At 39.3% G+C, this 23,382-nt stretch overlaps 1 protein-coding gene and 1 pseudogene across 34 annotated transcripts in view; one reads left to right on the top strand and one right to left on the bottom strand.

The window, feature by feature from the left end:
* NRXN1 (neurexin 1) overlaps positions 1-23,382 on the top strand; it is a gene marked incomplete at its 5' end in the record, with an annotated part of 1,123,860 nt that overhangs the window by 274,695 nt on the left and 825,783 nt on the right. The window lies entirely within an intron of this gene.
* On the bottom strand, positions 17,467-17,902 carry LOC309833601 (protein mago nashi homolog; annotated as a pseudogene). Its single transcript has one exon. The product of its transcript is annotated as a protein mago nashi homolog (transcript).

Below are 23,382 nucleotides of genomic sequence, written 5' to 3'. Positions count from 1 at the left end.
TCCATTACTCTAGGAGATGGATCAAAAAAGTTCTTGCTGTGATTTATGTCAAAGAGTCTTCTTCCTATGTTTTCCTCTAAGAGTTTTATACTGCCCGGTCTTACATTTAGGTCTCTAATCCATTTTGAGTTTACTTTTGTGTATGGTGTTGGGAGTGTTCTAATTTCATTCTTTTACATGTAGCTGTACAGTTTTCCCAGCACCACTTATTGAAGAGACTGTCTTTTCTCCATTGTATATCCTTGCCTCCTTTGTCATAGATTAGTTGACCATAGGTGAGTGGGTTCATCTCTGGGCTTTCTATCCTGTTCCATTGATCTATATTTCTGTTTTTATGCCAGTACCATATTGTCTTGATTACTGTAGCTTTGTAGTATAGTCTGAAATCAGGGAGTCTGATTCCTCCAGCTCCATTTTTTCCCCTCAAGAATGCTTTGGCTATTTGGGGTCTTTTGTGTCTCCATACAAATTTTAAGATTTTCTGTTCTAGTTCTGTAAAAAATGCCATTGGTAACTTGATAGGGATTGTGTTGAATCTGTAGATTGCTTTGGGTAGTATAGTCATTTTTACAATATTGATTCTTCCAATCCAAGAACATGGTATATGTCTCCATCTGTTTGTATTATCTTTAATTTCTTTCATCAGTGTCTTATAGTTTTCTGCATACAGGTCTTTTGTCTCCTTAGGTAGGTTTATTCCTGGGTATTTTATTATTTTTGTTGCAGTGGTAAATGGGAGTGTTTCCTTAATTTCTCGGTCAGATTTTTCATCATTAGTGTATAGGAATGCAAGAGATTTCTGTACATTAGTTTTGTATCCTGCTACTTTACCAAATTCATTGATTCTCTCTAGTAGTTTTCTGGTGGCATCTTTAGGATTTGCTATGTATATTACCATATCATCTGCAAACAGTGACAGTTTTACTTCTTCTTTTCCTATTTGTATTCCTTTTATTTCCTTTTCTTATCTGATTGACGTGGCTAGGACTTCTAAAACTGTGTTGAATAATAGTGCTGAGAGTGGACATCCTTGTCTTTTTCCTGATCCTAGAGGAAATGCTTTCAGTTTTTCACCATTGAGAATGATGTTTGCTCTGGGTTTGTCATATATTGCCTTTATTATGTTGAGGTAGGTTCCATCTATGCCTACTTTCTGGAGAGTTTTTATCATAAATGGGTGTTGAATTTTGTCAGAAGCTTTTTCTGCATCTATTGAGATGATCATATGTTTTTTATCCTTCAATCTGTTAATATGGTGTATCACATTGATTGATTTGCGTATATTGAAGAATCTTTGCATCCATGGGATAAACCCCACTTGATCATGGTGTATGATCCTTTTAATGTGCTGTTGGATTCTGTTTGCTAGTATTTTGTTGAGGATTTTTGCATCTATATTCATCAGTAATATTGGTCTGTAATTTTCTTTTTTTGTAGTATCTTTGTCTGGTTTTGGTATTAGGGTGATGGTGGCCTCATAGAATGAGTTTGGGAGTATTCCTTCCTCTGCAGTTTTTCGGAAGAGTTTGAGAAGGATGGGTGTTACCTCTTTTCTAAACATCTGATAGAATTCAGCTGTGAAGCCATCTGGTCCTGTTCTTTTGTTTGTTTGGAAGATTTTTTTTTATTTTTTTACGGTACGTGGGCCTCTCACTGTTGTGGCCTCTCCCGTTGCAGAGCACAGGCTCTGGACGTGCAGGCCCAGCGGCTATGGCTCACGGTCCCAGCCGCTCCGCGGCATGTGGGATCTTCCCGGACTGGGGCACGAACCCCTGTCCCCTGCATCGGCAGGCGGACTCTTAACCACTGTGCCACCAGAGAAGCCCTGTTTGTTTGTTCTTTAATTCTTCCTGATCTTTGTTAAACATTTCTTGCATCTTCTCTCTCTTTGCCTCCATTCTTTTTCCAGTGGTCCTGGATCATCTTCACTATCATTATTCTGAATTCTCTTTCTGGAAGATTGCCTATCTCTGTTTCATTTTGTTGTTTTTCTCGGGTTTTATCTTGTTCCTTCATCTGGTACATAGCCCTCTGCCTTTTCATCTTGTCTATCTTTCTGTGAATGTGGTTTTTGTTCCACGGGCTGCAGGATTTTAGTTCTTTCTTCTTGGATATGCAATTTTGTAAGCAATTCCGTTGCTTCTGATATAGGTGCTTCTCATATAATGATTTCAGTTCCCTCACCCCAACCCCATCCCATCCATGTAAGCAACACCTCAGCCCTTAAATCATGGGGACGATGCTTAGCCAAGCATGTCAAAGTCCATTTCTGTTCTTTCTGATGGATAGAAACCTCTCTTCCCTGGTTCTCCCTAATTTCTGTGTTTCTTGGAAGAAATGTGAAAGCAATATATTCTTTAAAAAGCAGTTCACTCTTATGAATCTTCTTTTAAAACGAGCATGACTGTGATTCATGACAGTCGAGAGCTTCGTTGTAGCACATGACGAGCTCTAATTGTCTGATTATCTGCCCAGATACAAAAGAGCAGGTCATTCAAAATGTCCTTCCTCCCCCTGGGTATAAAGACCCATGAGACTGTTAACTTTGATTTCTTACGTGATCAATGGCAAGGAATTAATTTAAGATATTGCTGGTATACATCAATTTATCTGTCAGTACCTTTCCATTCCTATCTCACAATAGCTTCTGCTCTGTTGAGCTTCTGAAAGCTTAAAACATTCTGGCTCACTGTTTTTATTATTGTTTTCACCTGCTTCCCTCCTCCTAACCCCTCCACTCTGATACTCAGATTTTTATGAGATTCTTACAAGAAGCATGACTGAAATACTGTGCAAGTGCCTTGCTATTCTGGGAATGTGGGTCTTCCAGTTGGCCCTGTCGATGCATGTAGAAGCATCATCATTTGGTGTCCTGTATGCATTCTCCTCAGTCCCCCCTCCCTCGAACTTGCATATAGGACACGGAATGCAGTTACAATCACCATCCTTCAGTTGGTACTAAAGCATTGTTTGGCGGGAAATCCTCTACTCCCCCCTTCCCTGGAGTGGTGATGACAAGGAAACAAGGAGAAATGAGAAAAGATAGACATGTACCTAGGAGGTGATACTTTTCCTTTCCTGGTGACAACTTGCTCTTGTCTTCATTATGTCTGAGAGGAGTTCCTTTACCTTCTCTCTCTCCTTCTAAGGCTACATTTCCTCATGGCTAACCTAGTACAGTTATGCTACATTCCAGGAAGTTTAGGTTGTCTCTCTTTTAAAGTGAAAACTTAGTGTTATGGACACAGGAAAACCTGGTAACATCTATTAGAATGGGAGAAGGAAAGAAAGCAATTTTTCCCCCTCAAATTAAGTATTGTGCTTCAGATGTTCTGCAAGATAGTTAAATTGCTTCCATGGAAAGAACGTATCTCTTGGTTGGTCAGAGTAGTTTTCATAGGAGCTGGTCTGATATCTGTTTTTTTTCCCCATACATCTCAACTTGAGATGAGATGAAACGGGAAGTACCAGATGTCTTCTTTGTTTAAACAACAACAATAGCAACTTATAGACAATTGAACTTTGAGGGAAGTTTCTCTGCAAATTTATAAATACGTGGTTAATATCTTCAGCAGGAAGTGTTACAGGTATGCTACTCTTGGGAGATGAGGGACTTATTTCCATCATATACTGAAAAGTTATGAATACAACAAATCAAGCTCTTGAACATTTTGGCAATTTAGTAATCCTGAGTGGTGTTGATGTGGTTTGATTTTCAGATTCATGGCACTCATTTATTCACTCCTTCAATGTTTTTCTGAAGCACCTTTGCAGACAATGTGTCATAGACTCTCTGTCTGTGCACATATGCTCTACAGCCTGAGTTCAAGGCCGTCTACTAACAGTATGACTTTGGGCTTAGTGTTCACCGCTCTGAGTCTGTTTTCTCATCTGTAAAATGTTTATAATGATAAGCATACTACCACATAGGCATTTTTGTGTATGTGTGACAGTCACGTGAGGATACCTGAAAAGGGCATAGCAGAGTTTCTGGTACATAATAAATGTTCAATGCATGTTGCTAATTTTCACCTTTTCTGTAGCTGGAGCTAAGTTGCTAAAGGATTGCCAGCCTCCAAAGACAATATTGTTTTTAAAACTCAGCTGTAGAGATCATGTTTTATTGGTGCATTTAAAGTACGATTTGGTTGTCATTTGTTCAACTTGGAATTCTTTAGGAACACATTTGCTTTATGTCATGTCCTTCCATAATTCCGTAGGGGCAGGTTTTGTTTGTTGCTCAGTGGCTGGCACATAGTAGATGTTGTATATATATATGAAAGAGAGGGAAGGAGGGAGCGGGGAGGGAGATAGTTGGTATCTCTGCTGCTTTGCATGGGCTTTTGCCTGTAAATCACTTCTTGGGCAGTGAAATAAAAGAATCCTTAGAACAGAGAGAGGCAGACTGATGTGATGATGGGGAGTGATGTTTCTTCTTAAAGCAAAAGGAAGTGCTGATGGATGTGGCCCAGTCTTAACCTTCTCTTTAGTTCTGATGCTTCCCTGGGATGTGTCACATGTCATCTCAGTGGGAGTGTCATCGGAGGGGAAAGTAGGACACTCCTAAGTACCAAGAGGAATAAGTCAGTTGAAAATTTGTCATAATTCAGTAAAAGGAGATGTCCCCTTTATTTTTTATGGCAAAATTATTCTGTGGAGGGAACAGCAGGGAAGGCAGGTCACTAGTTGTTATAGGCTTTTTCATTACTCTGTATAGGAAATCTCATAACTGACTTCATAGGATGAAATATCACCTTCAATGGCAGAGTTACAAGAGTGGAGAACTCTGACATGTGCTGGAGGAAAACTAATCTTTCTGTGCTGTACTCCTTCCTTTTCTCCCTCCACATCTTGGCTGGGAAGCAAAATTAGAAATTTGGTTCTTAGATATTAAAAGTTTTAAACTGATTAATTTTAATGCATCAAGTATTTTTTAGGCACCAGCTGTAATAATAATAATAATAATAATTGGAAGAGGAAGAGGAATCATTAATTAAGCTCTTATTAGTGTTAGGCATTAATTAAGCTATATATCTTATATGTATTATCCCACTTAGTAGCCATAAAAAACAATAAGGTAGTCATCGTTATTTCACAGATGGAAAAACTGAGGCCTAGAGAAATTAAATAAGAAGTGATTATTTGTAAAATAACGGATAGAGCTGATCCCAGCTCTCTCTGGCCCTGCAGTTGAACATCCATGGTCCAGAGAGTGTTTTGGGCAGTCAGGAAATGAAGTAACCAGTTGAGACTACTTAATAGTAACATCATATAGCTTTTAATTACAGAGACTAGTCTATTCTCACAAAACATTGAGAAGTAGAGAATGATATTAATGATCTTTTATTTATTTATTTTAGTTACTTATTTTTTGCTGCGCTGGGTCCTCACTGGTGCGCACGTGGGCTTTCTCCAGCTGCGGAGAGCGGGGTGGGGGGGGCACTCCCGGCTGCCGTGGGCGGGCTTCTCACCGTGGTGGCCCTTCCATTGCAGAGCATGGGCTCAGTAGTTGTGGCACACAGGCCCAGTTGCTCCTTGCCATGTGGGATCCTCCCGGACCAGGGCTCGACCCGTGTCCCCCTCGTTGGCAGGCCGACTCCCAACCACTGTGCCACCAGGGAAGCCCGATAGTAATAATCTTATTATAAAACTGGATATTAAGAAAAAAAATGTCATGAAGAACCTAGGGGTAAAGCAGGAATAAAGACGCAGACCTCCTAGAGAACGGACTTGAGGTTATGGGGAGGGGGAAGGGTGAGCTGTGACAGGGCGAGAGAGAGTCATGGGCATATACACACTAACAAACGTAGTAAGGTAGATAGCTAGTGGGAAGCAGCCGCATGGCACAGGGATATTGGCTCGGTGCTTTGTGACAGCCTGGAGGGGTGGGATAGGGAGGGTGGGAGGGAGGGAGACGCAAGAGGGAAGACGTATGGGAACATATGTATATGTATAACTGATTCACTTTGTTATAAAGCAGAAACTAACACACCATTGTAAAGCAATTATACCCCAATAAAGATGTTAAAAAAAAAAAAAAACTGGATAAGCTGGCCCTAAAGTAGTTTGATTTGTGGAGGTTCAAAAAACTGCTGAGTGTGAGTTTCATAACCATTCCATTATACTGTACAGACTTATTTTACTTTTTCATGGCTTTTTGAAATGTCTTCTCATTTATCCAGTCATGTAGTCAGTCACTCCTTAGTGCCAAACACAATGCCAGACACTGAGCATACCAAAAGAGAAAGAAAAAAACCAGTAAGACACCTGCCTTGGCTTAAAGAGCTGATAGTCCAGTGTGATGTGAGATGGTGACAGACACTAAACAGGTAATTAGTGTGTGATACATTGTGATAAAGACCATGGTAATCTAATGCTAAAGCAATAGGAAGGGGGGCTCCTAAAAGCCCTGCAGAGGTCAAAGGAGGCCACTGGGAGGAAGTGATAAGGAAGAGGGTCTTAAAGAGAAGAAGCTAAGTAGCCTATTTAGTCAGGCAAGGTAGAGCAAGGGTCAGCCAGGAAGAACAGCTTGTGCAGAAGCTCTAAAGAAATGACTGGTGCTATTTAGAGAAGTGCACATAATGCTTCAGGACAAGAGCTGGGCTAGGAAAGGAGGAAGGGGTCAGAGGATGGGGAAAGAAAGGGCTAGAAAGCTAGGAAAGGGCAGAACAGAATTGGTAGCCTTCTCTATCTTGCCGAGAAGTTTGGACTTTACCGGAAAGTGGATGGAGAGACACTGAAGTACTTAACAAGGGCATAGGACAGAATCGGGCTTGCATTTTCGAAGATCACTCAGCAAGCAAGGTAGAGAATTAGTTGGTTGGTTGAGGTCATGGTTAGTAGAATAGGACCAGAGGTGGGAATATCAGTTGAGAGGATGTTGAGTGAGATAGAAGTTTCAGAGACTGGGACAATGTGAATAAATAGAGGTACTGGCTCTGAGCAGAGAATCTCAGCTCCAGGTAAGGCAGCCGTGGAAGGACATGTCATATTACACATGCCCCACCCACCCGGCTTACCCACCCTGCCTTAGAGATTTGATGTCCCCATCAGGCCCCCCACATATGCACACACAATTGAGACTCACTGCTACAATGAGTTACAGGATTTTTTTTTTTGAAGTGTGGGATCTGAGATACATATTTAGGGATTCTCAGAGATGTTTTTTAAAGACAGGATGTAGGGGTAAGGGTGGGTATGATAAGAGTGCATGGTGGCTTAACAAGATAGGAGCTGCGGAAGAAGAGGTGAATTGAGTGGGGAGAGCTGCCTCACAGTCCAGCAGAGGAGAGACTTCCCCTCGTTAGAGGAGTCTTCATAAAGGAGATGGGACTCTGTCCAGGTCTGGGGAATAGGTAAGATTTGACTGGTAGGGTGAAGGGAAACAGAGAAGAGAGGGGCCTGAGCAGAGGCCTACAGTTGAAACAAACCATGTGTGACTAACACCCTTTCCGTATGCCGAAAACTACAAGATCCCTTCTCTGAATTTACAGAGGCTGGGTTCTCTGGACTCTCTCAGGCTGATGAAAAGATGTGTTGAAACTTGCCTAATAACTCAGTGAAGGGACAGATCCATTTTCCAAGCTCCCAGTGGAATATTGAACATCAGCTTGAGGTCTTTGAAGAATATTGAATCATAACAATTGACGTGTTTGAGTAGTACGGGATCAGGCTGTGTGCAGGGAGATTTTTAAAAATGACCTATGTGCAGTCACCACTAAACAGAGTTTCCTGAAGCATAAACTGAGTCTATGATCTGCTTGTGCCAAAGCTGTAATTCTCCTAGAGGCGGCTTCCTGAGACTTGATAAGTGGAGAATACCTTTCCTCCAGTTAACTGGTGGTGCTAGATATGCTACGGGAGTGATCTTCACTCTGATGACCTTTATCAGTTGTTCACTAAATAAATGAAAACACAGGTCATTTAGATTGATAGTGCTCAACACTGGCCAGGAAAGGTTCCAGATTAATTAACTAAACTCTTGGCCATGGTGGCCCCATCTTTGCTCTCCACAGAATGAAATTGCATAAGCATATTTACCCTCATCTCCTTAACTGAAGCAAAAATAGACCATAAGGGATTACTCTGAAGCTTATGATGTTCCTAACATATTAGCCCTTTCATAACTGTGTCTTGCACTTTCACAACGTGTATTATTTTCAATGAACTTTCTTGTGCAGTCTCACTGAATTCTTCCCAACTGTTTGCTTATCTTATGTTAGATTCAGTAGCTGAGATGCAGACTGATTGATATTTCCTGAATCATATGCCAGGATGGTGGCAAAATTGGTGACTGGTTCCTCATCCAGTGCCTCTTGTTTTTTTGCCAGTGTTCTTGACATGTGTAAGTTACCTAGACGCCCAGGCTGAGAAGACATACTCCATATGTAGAACACATCCCAAAATGTGGAAACTCAGAGCTCAGGAAGTCTCTGAGCACCAGGCTCCCATCAGCTCCGCTTCTGACTAGTCAGCAAGACATTGCATGCAATGCATGGTAAGATTTACAAAATCTACTCTTAATTAAACAGGCAAACAAAGAAGGATTTGTATGAGTGGTATCATTCTTATCTTGAAATGTGCATACACGGGCAGTGTGTGATTTAACCCCGATATTTCACTAATAATAGTGACTTGTTTATAATGAGATTTATTTATTTATATATCTATTTATCTATTTTTACTGAAGTATAGTTGATTTACAATATTGGGCTAATTTCAGGGGTACAGCATAGTGATTCAGTTTTTTTTTCAAATATTTCATTATAGGTTAATACAAAATATTGAATATAATTCCCTGTGCTATACAGTAAATCCTTGTTGTTTATCTATCTTATGTATAGTAGTTTGTATCTGTTAATCCCACACTCCTAATTTGTCCCTCCTCCCCTAATGAGAATTATTATTATTTTTTTGTGTGTGTGTGGTACACGGGCCTCTCACTGTTGTGGCCTCTCCCGTTGCGGAGCACAGGCTCTGGACACGCAGGCTCAGCGGCCATGGCTCACGGGCCCAGCCGCTCCGCGGCATGTGGGATCTTCCCGGACCAGGGCACGAGCCCGTGTCCCCTGCATCGGCAGGTGGACTCTCAAACCACTGTGCCACCAGGGAAGCCCCTCTAATGAGAATTATTGAAAAGTGTTTTCTGGTTTAGAAGTAACCTGTGTACACCATTGCTCTCATATTTATGCTGTTGCCAAGAATTAATGATTGCTTTTTATTTTTGGTTTGAAGATAATCCTCATGCTAGTTAATAACTTAGAAACCCTTGTGCATTGTTTTCTCATATGTTCCCTTGGGCCATAATCATTTTATGGGATGAAAACCTGACTCACCAGTCGCCCTAGTAAATTAGTTCCAAACTGCCTTGGAAAGAATCCTCATGCTGGAATAGACCACTCTCGTATTACCTGATGGCCTTGGAAGCATAGCTTTGTGATTAGTTTGGTGAAGATAGATGTGTGAGAGCTCTCAAAAGTGATTTTTCTTTTAGTTTTTATTTTCTGACATGAAGTTCATCTGCATGACCAGTGTGGACAAAAGGGGGGAAAAAAGACCATATTACTCTGGAAAGTGAAACAGAGAAGCAGCAAAGAATACCACCAACCTAATTCATTTCTGGGGGGAAAAAAAGCCAGAATAATGGTTACTTAAAAATAGCTCATAAGAAGGAAGATATAATCAACCTTTGTTTCTTGCTCTTTAATGAATAATATCCCAGTGCATTAACTGTTAGATAAGTCCTTTAGGTTTCATTAGCATCTAGATTTGGTCTTTTAGCTAATTAATCTTGGTAACTAGAGAGTCAGCCATTAAGTAAACATTGGCAGTTCTAAGCATCAAAGTTGCAACTTTGCCATGAAACGACATGAAGCATAAGGAAAAGAGAATCCAACATACTTGAATCTAGTCCCATCAAAGACTGTCAATGCTTGGGCACCGTTTTAGTGCCCAAGATAATTGGTAGGTTTGACTGGTATTACTATACCGTATTCGGGTATTACTCATATTACTAAACAATATTTAATTAAGTGCTTTAATGAGAACTTTTTAAATAGGGATATATTGTGTGTAATGAGAGAGATGAGACTTATTCTCTATTTCTTTAGTTTTATTTGCTCATGCCACAGTCTGTCTGGTTACAAAATCATTATCAATTTGCTCTCCTTTTCTTTCTGTACTATTTCTTTCCCATACTCTTTTTTTTTCTCTTTCCCCTTTTTTTTAAATATCTTTATTGGAGTATAATTGCTTTATAATGGTGTGTTAGTTTCTGCTTTATAACAAAGTGAATCAGTTATACATATACATATGTTCCCATATCTCTTCCCTCTTGCGTCTCCCTCCCTCCCACCCCCCCTGTCCCACCCCTCTAGGAGGTCACAAAGCTGATCTCCCTGTGCTATACGGCTGTTTCCCACTAGCTATCTATTTTACGTTTGGTAGTGTATATATGTCCATGCCACTCTCTTACTTTGTCACAGCTTACCCTTCCCCTTTTTTTTACTGATTCTATAACTGTTCCTGCTTAACTCATGTACTTGAACCTGAAAGGAGGGTTCCATAATTTTTGTGGAATCCTGTAGTTGGTTACTCAAGATGCTTCTCTGCACATTTGAGAGGCACTATTTGTCTCCACATACAAACACTTTAATACAGAAATCCTGTCATTCAGGAGGAAGAAGATTGACTTCAGTGTGTCCCCGAGAAAACCATCCCATTTAAAGGCAAACAGCCTTTCTCACATTAGTATGCTGTGCTTTTTCTCTTGAAAGCATTCTTTCGCCACAGAAACACAGCCATTTCTCAGACTTCCAGCTAAAGATTAGGCTTTCAGTTTTAACACATAAATACCCAACAGGTATGGATTATTTTTACAATGACATAGTATTTATTGATTTTATTAGGAACAAACCAAAAACTGCTCGAAGGACGAAAGTAAAAAAGTAGCTATAATTCCAACACTGCTAAATCTTGATTTGATGTCCTAATCTTTTTATGTGTATAATATAAACCAAAAAAATTTGAGATCATGTTGATCTTAACATATCAGAATATTTTTCTATTCCACTAACATTTAAAAAAAAAATTAACTGCCTATTCTTTATTAATAGACTTACTATTGTACTCCTGTTGGATATTTAGGTTTTCTCCAAAGTTTTGCCTTTCTAAATAATCCTGCAGTGAACACCTTTGTGCAGAAAACAGTGTTTCTTTAGGTTGATTTCCTGATGTGAATTAATAGGACAAAGGGTATGAACATTTTCACGCTCTTGATAAATATCTCTTAATAGAACGTCGAAAGTGACTGTATTTATTTGGTTAGTAGAGTCAGTGTTTTTCTTGTCATTCTGTTTGAGCTCTTTCTAAATAAATGCGGTTTAAATGCGGTACTTAAATGATCGTAATTTCTATACTGGCATCCAGAATGCACTCTGCTTTACTTTGAGCTTCCCTGTCACCCCTGTATTTGTGAGGTGGGAAGTTATATGCTTATAATTTTATTTTAGATGAAGCCATACCTAGAGAATAGGGGTGACAGACTCATGATGGATGATTTGGCCAGCCTCCATTCCCTCATTGCTAAGGAGATAGACAATACTCGAGAAAGATCCCCATGGGAAGGAAAGAGATTGTAGCAAAAGGAAGTGCAAAGAAAAGCCTTGTGGGTTTTATACAGATACCCAGCTCACAATTCTCACAATTCAGAGTCTCTTCATCACATTTAGCAAGGCATATTAAGTAGGCCTGTTCTTTCTTATCTCACCCCCATTCAGTTCCTTGCTGTCCCTCTAGATACTTTTTTGTCACTTCTTTCACATCAAAAGTGACCTTGATTTCCATTTTATCCTGATTTTACTGCATATAAATGTAGTATTAGAATAAAGGCAGCCTCAATGCATGATTCAGCTCCCCTCCAGAGCTTAGGAAAGCCCCAGAAATCTTCACAGACTGATTTGGCCTAGGATTTAAGAACAATTGAATTATTTCTATCATTGTTGTTATTGTTAGCTTAAATATATAATGTGGCCCCATTTGAGTATATCTAATTTTCCTCAGGGGATTAAAAACATTATTTTTCCTCAGAGGAAGCAAGAATATCATGCTTTTCTCCTGATTTAAAGCCCAACATTTTATGAGTCTTCATTGGACCAAGAATCAAATGCTAAACCTAGTTACAATAGGTAATGAAGATTAATCCTATGATTTTTGGATCACAGACTCTTAACGGCCAGTGGGTTTTACCGTCTGAAGAGAAAGAGAAACAGTTCCTTAGGAAAGAGCTTGGTGCTTCAAAATGAAGCTCTCTGGTTTTGTGTTTGGTTTGTGGTAAATGAGATACAGAATGTCTGAACATGCCTTACCAAATTTTGTGCTCACAAACTGGATTCAAAAGGGAGGGCAGGAAGTAATCATCCGTTTTATAGATGAGGAAATGAAGGCTCCAAAGATTAAGTGACTTTATTAAGGGTCACATAACTAGAAGTTGTGGAGGTGAGATTTCTAGGCTAGTTTTATTTGGACGGTATCATACTATATAAAGTGAACAGGCTATAATGAAGTTTATAATCACCTAAAATATGACTGCATTGGGACGTTATCGGGAAGGCTGTGGCTGGGAGACAGAAAAATAAGCAAATTGGTCAAGGAGAGGATGAATATGAGTGTGAAGAAACAGGGAAGAGATTTTCCACTGATCTGAGACTAGGTCGATTCCAGAAAGGTTAGGGTTGATCTGCATCAATGGTAGATACTAGTGAAAGTTAACTGGTGCAAGACAGAAAATGCTTCAGACAATCATTATGTGGCCTGAGCCTTCACAATCAAGATGGAGACTGACAAGTTTGAAGTGACTTGTGAAATGAGATCAATATTTTTAAAATGTCTTGTGTTCAATAAATATCTGACTTTTCAGTAGAAAATAAATTCCAGTTTCTATATAAAAACAACTTGACATTTTTCAGTAATACTTTTTAATGAACATTGCTCTGAGCTATAATATAATGAAATTTGCTTAAAAGTAGAACAGGCTGGTGATACTTGGCAGAACAAAGAGGCATATGGTAAAACAGTTGTGATTTGTTGGCGAAGGCTTTCAATTTCTGGAAAGCTAGAGGCTTTTGGCATAGTGGACTGCATCTTGATATTCAGTCCCAAAAAGGAACCACAGCAAAACAATATGCTTAGATTGCAGTAACCTGATATATCTTTAAAGCATTTTTCCCTTTGAATTTATGGTTGTAAATGCAGGCTGTGTTCATATTGCAAAGTGAAATAGACAATTGAGAAAATTTTCCAGATAATTCATATTCCATACCATTTTATATGACATATAGAAAACTGTGGCATTTCAAAGGCAAGGAATTGATTGGGGAAAAAAAGCAGTTGATTCTCCTTCTCACTTTGTGTTAGTAAGTGTAGTATATTGAATTTAGTCTCCTTCAAATTTAACTTTTTTTTTTCGGTATTATTTTACTATGGTAAGAATACTTAACATGAGATTTATCCTTTTTTTTTTTTTGCGGTACGCGGGCCTCTCACTGTTGTGGCCTCTCCCGTTGCGGAGCACAGGCTCCGGACGCGCAGGCTCAGCGGCCATGGCTCACGGGCCCAGCCGCTCCGTGGCATGTGGGATCTTCCCGGACCAGGGCACGAACCCGTGTCCCCTGCATCGGCAGGCAGACTCTCAACCGAAGATCAGTGATCCCACAAGTGATCCCACAAGTAGGCCTGATTGTCAAAACACTAAATGGCATTGCCTTTGTCTTTTTATAGGGAACAGGCTATTTTTTATTTTATAATTTAAGAGATCTCCAATGAACAGTGAATGAATCACCTATCCATTTTCCTTTTATGGTATACTAATTCAATATGTTTATCAAAGCCAGTTATTTTCCTGTAGTATTATTTTACTCTTCAACTAAACCAGTACATTAGTGCCTTTAGGAATTCCCCCTAACCCTCAACTTGTCATCATGAATTTATTGAAATGTAGCAAATGGTAAAATAACGAGCAGCCAAATGGCTTCCATTCGGTTTCACTAATTTATGTTTATGGCTTGTCAGTCATACTCTATACACAGCTAGAAATTTGCAGCTGAGAAAAAAAATCTCCCACTTAAGGATTACCTTGTCAGACTGTATGGAACATGATATAATCATTTTATTCATTTTATTTCCCTACCTCATCAGTCTTACAAAGTTTTCTGAAAACATGCAGTTTTTCTTCCTTTAACCTTTTTGGGTACTTATTTCTTTCCCTTTTCAGGTAATCTCCTCTTGTAACAGCCTCAGGAGAGAGATAAGAAGAGAAAAGATAACTGGAAATGGTCATAATAATGCTGCTAATAATAATAATCTATCATGTGAAGCTGGCTTGTAAGTGGGTAACGGAGAGCCTGAGGTTTTGCTGCCAGGCTGGACTGCAAATCAAGATGTACATGAGAGGGATTAGTTATTTGTAGACTCTTGTGACGCTGTCGTCTTCTTTCCTCCTTTTGTGTTGGCCATAATGGAGAAGCATCTTGGCATCTTATTTGTTTTTGCCGGGAGCCTTCTCTGTTCAACATGCTTAACGCGTCTAATTCCCATCGTGATTTCCTCAAAACCTGTTCCTCTCCTGTATAGATATATAAAATCATGGGACTTATACCATCTCAGCCTTACTTTATTCTCTTCTCTTATTTTTGTTCCACAATCTTAGCCATCTTGAAAACCCTAACAGAATCATTTTCCCCCCAAATATTAAAGGCAGAGGCAAGAAACTTTACATATGTTTCACCAAGTTCAAATAATACTAAATCTCTAGACTTTTGAAGCATATGAGTAAATTAACACCAAGATTAAATAACGATGCTTTCTGGGTATGTACTTTTTTCCTCAGATCAAGTGTAATAAATAAACCATGTCAGTTATAATAGGATCCAGCTGAATAGTATTTCTATGACGAGCATACCAAGTAAAGATGGTTTTTAAATTGGAATTAAATGCATCTAATTAGCAACTATTAAATTGCTTAAGTTGTGGGCAGTTTTAAGGAACACGGACTCATTTGTCTCACACGTTTAAACAAATCGTAGAGAATTAGAAATCACTAAATTATTACCGATTCTTTGTAGTTTTCAAAAGATTCTAAGTGTTGCAGCAATCTCTGAATTATCAATGCCTCTGGATCCTGGAATAAAATAAAATGGATGCCTTGGAAAAACCTGCTATTTGTTCACTCTTATCGTGGTGTTGTATTTAATAGGCTTTTAGTTGAATACACATAATGGGGAGAAATCTGTTCTGAAATTTAAATTAATGAAAGCTTTTCAAAGTGGCTTCCAAATAAAAAATTTAGGCTTCTTTTCAGAGGATGGATAAGGATGGGAATTCTAATTACCCACACAATGTAGATTGCTTCATGATTCATCTCTGCAAATCAGCAGTTTGAAATCCTATAGTTAGCACTGGGTGCTCTCCAGTAAGATTTTATGAACATCAGCTTGGTATTTGGCAGAAATACAATATCAGTTGTCCAGACGTCATTTTTTCTCAATGAGCACATGTTGATATGTTAGATAATCGCAGAACCAAATCAATTACAGTTTTATTTCCATTGACAGAGGTTAATACCCTGTGAGGTATATTTACATCTCAGAAGGCTAAGCATTGTGGACCTTGGAGGAAAGGAATAATTTTACAAATGGAGATAATAGGCAGAGGCCAAAGAATTGTTGTTTCTTGAGGATTTGTGTGCTCTTTTACCTATTTTTAATTTACCTGAGTTTATGTTTTTGGCTTACTTTGTAAAATAATTCAGTTGGATTAAGACTAACAGTGCTGACAAAGTGAGAAAGTGGCATGGACTTATAAATACTACCAAATGTAAAATAGATAGCTAGTGGGAAGCAGCCACATAGCACAGGGAGATCAGCTCGGTGCTCTGTGACCACCTAGAGAGGTGGGATAGGGAGGGTGGGAGGGAGACGCAGGAGGGAGGAGATATGGGGATATATGCATAAGTATAGCTGATTCACTTTGTTATACAGCAGAAACTAACACACCATTGTAAAGCAATTATACTCCAATAAAGATGTTAAAAAAAAGAGAAAGACTAACAGTGCTAAAAGGGGCTGTTTGAGTCTGAATCAATACTTGTAACCACCTCTATAAACCAGTGGTTAAGAGGTTCTGTGCTCAGGATAACTGTTCTGAACTGGGCAGACTGTGTATAATTTCATTAGTAACTATGTCCTCGTTCTTACTATTTGCCAGGCACCATGCTGGGTGATACAGATTGTGCATTGCTTTAGCCCTCAGAACAGGTTTGGTGGGCCCTTCTCTTAAGCATCCTTGAGAAGTGACACCTGCAGAAAGTTTTGCTTAAGTGAATCATCTTTCATTTGGAAAATGGCTCATTGAATTGTATGATTATCTTTCTCCTCTTCTTCCTGGCTAAGAGTAAGTAGGCTGTTAGAAAGCTGAGGGGAGATTCTTCCACTTCCTAATACTGGAGCTATCATTAAAACTAGGGATCATGTGTGCCTTTCCACACCTTTGTACACTCAAGGAGCTCTGGCCTCATGCTGTTTCAAGTCCTCTACTTACAAAAGGTGGTATGTAAGATGGAGCCTGTTTCTGCTCTGAGAATTGCAGCTCTTTCATGTTTGCTGGCAAGCTTTTGTTAATTCCCACGCAAGGCAGTTTGACTTGCACAAACAGCTGGGTTTTGCTGCTATCACTCGGAAGTTTATTTCCCCCAGTGTGTATATAAGCCCTACTTTGGGAGAAGATAGAAATCAGGTCCTAGAGAATTCTTTCTTTGAGAGTACACTTTGCTAACTCAGACCCACATTCAACAGAAAACACAAATTTATCTGTTCACAATTGTAAATGTATACAATAGTGCTCAATGGACTAAATATTGAAGTAGTAAGCTCTTATTTATTCAAAGCTATAAAAACAGTTCTATAGATGTGATTAAACCGTGCATGGGAAACATTAAATTCAAGTTAAGGCTTTCACAGGCATAGCTTTGCACAAGTGACCCATCTCGTAGAACCTTCAGGTAGACCTTAGATGCCACCTGTGCCACTGCCACCTCTCCCCTTCACTTTCTTCTTAAATCAGAATGTCTTCTTTTGTCTTATTTTCTCAAAGTGTGTTCTTATTGGGTAGCAAGAAAGAGTAAATATAACAAAGGAAGGGTCAATCCCATAAGCATTATTCATGAGGGTATATGTATCCTTGATGATGCATTCTATATATTTTGCTTTAAGAAGCATAGTTATTGAGTGTGACATTCTGAAGATTTCTTATTCCCTTTGAAGTTAGAAGGGTGAAAACTGCTTTTTTTGGTTATGTTATTTATTAAAGACAATCATTTATAGTTTATAAGAAATATTATACACAAAAATGTCCTGATAATGGTGATTAAAAGCAGCTACTCCCACACTGCTTGTGTCCACACCAATATTCAATCTAGATTGGCTTAATCTTGAAGTGTAATTCAGTAAGATCAAAGACCAAACACTTCAGGTCCTGGAGAAGATAATAAAATACTCGTAAGCCTTCTGGATCCTTGGATCGATTGACATCAATAAGGGGATCAATTTTTGATGTCATGAAGGAAATGTGTTCATCTCCAATGATGATTTCAAGCTCCTGCCGGCGCCCTTAGTCGGGAGGAGGCCACAAAGCATTATCCTCTTTGGGAATTTCAGTGTCATCGATTATTCTCTTCAGTTCCTCCATCACGCTTTTATGTACATAAACCTCTTTTCTGATCATATCAGTTTTATAACTGTTGTTATTGGCATATCTCGATCCCATTGGGTCAGAACTCAGACTCCAGGAGTTCGAAGCCGAATTTGCCCTTGTGACCCCTGCAGTAATGCAGATAGAAGTCACTCTCCATGGCTCTGAAAACTGCTTTTAATTTCAAGGAAATCTACATTAACTTATGCTAGCTAATTAGTACTTGCATAGGTACTTTGGTGGTGGTTAGAAGAACCACTTGTAGGAGTTTTGATGGTGATGCTAGAGTAAGGAAACATTAAAGCAGAGTCAGGAGCTCAAATACTGCTCAGCTAAACAGGAAAGGAATGGTTTGGTTTTCCTTTCCTTCCCTTCCCTTCCCCCTTTTTGTTCTGTTTTTCAACATCTAGTGAGCTACCTATAAGAAAAGAGCACCCAGGTTTTAAGTGGAATTTTATAATTTTTATTTATTTATTTATAATTTTTAACTAATGGTAAATAATTGAAACAAAAAATTAAAGTAAAACTCTAGGGAAACCACCAAAAAAAATAAATTAAAAAATGATGGCTGGTCAGATAAGGACTCTGAATGCTATGTATGAAATTTGGCCTTAAAACAGTACAGGCTTCTGTCATTATCATCTATCATCATCATCATCGTCATCATTATTATTATTATTACTTTAATTTGTATAAAACTTGCTGACAGTAGAATATGAACTGCAGTATCTGGTGAGATCTCCGGTCCTAACATATGGTCACACTCCCAATGTCTACTCAGATCTTAATGCTGCATGTTGACAAGATGGAGGAGCCATGTTAACAATGACTGTCAGTGATGTTAGGACGGAGTCTTGCATTTTAAAACCATAAATCTAAGATTGTACCTATTATCATTCCTTCTTATAAACTTTTAAAATTGAACTAGTCATTTAGTTTGAGCGTGGTGGCAGATGGTGTGATTAAGATGTCTCTGTTCCAGTCCTATTTCAACCATTGATTTACTGGGTAACCTTGGACAAGTTCCTTACCCTTTCTGAATCTCAGTTCCCTTATTTGTAAAATGGAAAGTTGGCTTCAGATGACCTTTAAGGTTATTTCCAGATCTTAAATATTATAATTTTACAAACTAATTCTTCTAAATTGCCAGTTAGATTAATTTCTCCACTAACAATTATTTATCTGAAGGAACCAATTTATATTCAGTCTAAAATTGTCATATTATTCCTCTTTTTGAATCCTTTAAAGATAACCATGTTCTCTGTTATATTTGACGCAATGATGCTTTGATAGATATTTATTTATTCTGAGCCTCTGTTTCCTCCTCCCAAATTGTTTCTGAGGCCAGACACCTGCTGAGGGTTATGTACTATCTCCTGGGAAATCCTCCAGAACAAGAATGGAATCAGGGAAGGGCATGGGATGCCAACGGGGATCGAGTTCTGACCCTTTTCCTCTCTGCCAAAAAGAACAGGATTCTTTGACTTCTAGACTAACATAGATCAGGGCTTCAGAAACCAACTAGTCTAGTTTTCAATGATGTAGAATGGATTGTCATGCCACGTCTTCTTGCAATGGACTACTTCTGAGACAGCTTGTAGCACCTCTGGACAACTATAGCTGTAGCTGTCTCAGATAAAACATATAAATAGGGCTTCCCTGGTGGCACAGTGGTTGAGAGTCTGCCTGACGATGCAGGGGACACGGGTTTGTGCCCCGGTCCGGGAAGATCCCACATGCCACGGAGTGGCTGGGCCCGTGAGCCATGGCCGCTGAGCCTGGGCATCCGGAGCCTGTGCTCCGCAACAGGAGAGGCCACAACAGTGAGAGGCCCGCATACCGCAAAAAAACAAAAAAAACACAAAAAAAAACAAAGCATATAAATATAACCATTTTAGAAATCTAATGTATATCAACATATGTTTGATACAATATGAGGAAAATCTGAGGATGGATTGGGAGATTTTGAAAAACATAGAATTCAGAGACCAGTTTTTCATAAAGCATCAATTCCTAGCATCACTGTCAGTATGCCTGTTTATCTTGTCTGTCTGTGAGACTGAGCCATCAGGAAGTTTTCTTTGTGGGACTTTCAGTATTAGACATACTTGCTATATTCAACTTCTGCGAAACTGAAACCACTCACTGACAACAGGTGTTATCTGAAGCAATATATTACTCAGAGAATTGAAATGTCGTATATCTGATTTGGGGGTCTCTGGACTCAACCAGTTAATTATTTTTATCGCCCTGTAGGAATTTATACTTGTTAGTGGCAGATGGGACTCCAGTTTTAAGCATTTGCCTCATTAGGCGTATTACTGAAATAGGTGGTTGCAGGTGAGGAGCTATCAGTTACTGCAGACTCTTCCAGCTCCCACACTCAATGTGTCCTAACCAAGAAAACTGAAGGAGCTTGAAAACTGTTTAAAGGATTTGGGAATTATTTGTAATTTACCATGGTGCCTTCGTTGCATCGATTATAACTTCCTGGGCTTACGGGGATTAATTAATAGGACTAAATATGAAAGGCTGCACACTGATGTCATTAACAGGAGCCATAATTACAGAACATAATTGGCAATAATTCTTCAGTGGTTATTTGGTAATCACATTCTTTTGGGGTTAAATGAAAATCAAATAGACATTTTATTCATAGAGATATTAGCAATAAAATAATGCATAATCACACTTGTCGTTTAACCTTATTGATGCTGCACACTGTGTCACAGGAGGCCTGTGGTGTGTCCAGGAATAGTTGGGTAGAGTCTTTTTGCAGGGCCAAGATGGGATGCTGAGTGAAAGTATAGCCTTTGGAGTTAGAGAAACATGGATTCTAGTCTTGGTTGTGTAACTTACTAGTTGTGTGACCTCTGACAACCCACCAACCCCTACCAAACCTCTGTTTCTTCATCTGTCAGTAAGGGCAAGGCCTAGCTGATGATGTTGTTTTTGAAATGAAGTGGAATAATGCTTGTGAAATCTTTACTATCATGTATGGTACATAATAGGTGCAGTTCAAAATAGGAGGTTGCTTGTGGTCATAGCAGAGGAAATGGTGCCCAGCAGAAGCCAGGACACTGTGAATGATGCGGAGGAGACAGACTCTTTGGGCTCATATCCCATATGCACCTTCTCCTGGCTGTGAGCCTTGGGAAAATTCCTCAGCTGCCCTGTGCTTCAGTTTTCTCTTCTGTAAAATGGTGCTAGTGATTTGTCTACCTGATAGGGTTGTTCATAGGATTAAATGAAAGAATATGTGTAAAGGGATTAGTAGGTTAGCACATAGAAGCATTGGTATTATTACTGTTACTGTCACCCATGTGGAAAAGCTTATTCATGAATGATGAAGCAGAGAAAATTACCAAAGAAAATAGAATCTTGACCTGCCTCAAGAAGAGTTATTAAAGTCTGTTAGAAGGAGAAGACCAGATGTATTAGGTGTGGTCTCACTGGCTTTGAAGTCGGAATCATACTTGGAATTCCACCATCTAGATTGTCTTGGGAAGAGATGAAATAGACTTCAAAGAGGACCAAGGAAGGGGGTGGAACCCTCAAAAATCCAGCAGACATAAGTGATTATCTATGATGTGCCAAAAACAAGAAAAAATAAACAAAAAAGGAGACATCTGTTTCCATCATACATCCACAAAGAAATCCGTAGGAATTGGAGGAACATTCCCCCAAATGTGAACATTCCTGGCTCCCTTCCTGGCCTCCCATTTGCCTGATTCTCCCCACTCCTATCCCAACTGCCAAGAATATACCAAGTAAACTCTAAATGCCAGGAAAGAAATTCTTCAGAAAGACAAAGCTAGAGGTCAAGGACCTGAGTACAAAGTCACTTCTGAGTTGCGGTCATCTTTTTCTGATCCCTGTGCAACCTAAATGACCTGTTGCATACCCTCTAGTGCCAGCCTCTGTCTTGCTTAATCTAATAATCTACTCTGAACACAGAGCATGTGAGAGAAGTCTGTGGGTGGGGTTCATTTGTATACTTTAATACACTTCCTGGAATTCGCTCTCCTTGCTTTGAACAGAAGTGTGAGCACTCTCCAGTCACCCTGAAGGGGTTAAGGAAGCTAACTGGAGGATTCAGCTGTTCCCCATATCCACCCCCCCCCTTTATTTAAATTCTGCTTTCAACCCACTGTCTTCATCTATCTTCCCGAACAGGATATTGATCAGTTCTTGAAATGGTCTTCCTCATTTCTGGGCACTCTCTCTGCAGATACTGTAGGAGTGGAGGAGAATATGGTCCTGCCCTTGAAATGTAGTTATTTCAGAACTGAGCTTTAAGAGCCTCTGATGAGGCAGATGATGCATAAGCAACCCTCTAGTGGCCAGGGAGGCCCCAGTCAACAACAACAACAAAGGAAAGTCAGCCCCCAGTCTCTGAGTGGACTGTTTCAAAAGTGCCTTTGTGAACTAGTTGCGAAACTCAGACATCATTTGTTCATTGATACAATGAGCTCACGGAAGTCTCCTTAACCCTTAATGTCCCCGAGGCAGATAGTTTTGTACAACAGCCATTGTTAGAACATTGTCATCTAACATAACAATATATCTATAACAAAGTCTATTTATAACTTTGGATGCCGAGAAAATATGATGTGGTTGGAAATTGAATGGGACTGCTTTAGGCTCCAGTCACTGCTGGTTACTCTTGTGATCTGAGCAGGGAGGAGGCTGAGCTAGAGGGTCCCATTGGCAGTGAGAGGAGAGGATCCTGTATTCTTGCCTGGGTGTTTCTTAATTATCATCATATTTCCCACCACCATCTGTTAACCTTTTGGTGAATCAAGACACGATGGGCTATGCCAAGACAGAGAGAGAGGAAGGCCATGTTCAAGTTAGGTTTGAATTCCTTAATGGAAAGAAAAAAATGAAGGAAAGGAAATGAAAGGAATGGAAAGCATTCAATAGCAATGGTGTCCATAGAGGAAAAAGTTAGGGCAGTTCCTTTCGACTCCCAGAGGGGCAGCTATAAATGTAAAAATGTCTATGATTTACTGAGTGCTTACCATGGACCACATACTGTCCTGGCCCCTCACTTGCATTATCTCATTTAATCCTAGCAATAACAGTTTCATGTAGATGCCATTATCAACTTCATTTTATGGATGAGTTACAGTGATTTAAAGGGATTAAGTATCTTGCCCAAAGTTGCAGAGATTGCAAATGATGGAGCTAGGATGCCATCATGCTGGATGGATTCTGAAGCCTGTCTAATTAACCATGATGCTGCCTGCCTTCCAGCCAGATATTAAAGTGAGGAGTGCCTGCTCATAGATGCCTTTCATTGAGAGGACAGGATGTGATGCAAAAAGCAGTGAATAGAGAAATGTGAAATGATTCAGTCAGAAAATTACGATTTAGTTAAAACCCTTTGATTTGAGAAAAACTCCTTTGTATGCTTTTATTGCAATAATTTTGATAGCAAATTAATTTTGTCCTGCACTACTCCATGCTGCCTTTAACATTCTATGCTAAGCATGTATTCATTTTACACGAAAAGAACAGCATTTTTTCAGTTTCATAACTATAATCATACCATTATGAATATGTATTCATAATCTAAAGCTCTGTGAAAGGCAATTAATTAAAGAGGTAACACCTCTCTACTTAGATTTTGCTCTA

Source organism: Grampus griseus, assembly GCF_964374135.1.
Source record: "Grampus griseus genome assembly, chromosome: 15".
In the NCBI taxonomy this organism is placed as follows: Eukaryota; Metazoa; Chordata; class Mammalia; order Artiodactyla; family Delphinidae; genus Grampus; species Grampus griseus.
The sequence above is the reverse complement of the archived record's forward strand: the minus strand, read 5'-3'. Positions and strand labels throughout refer to the sequence as shown.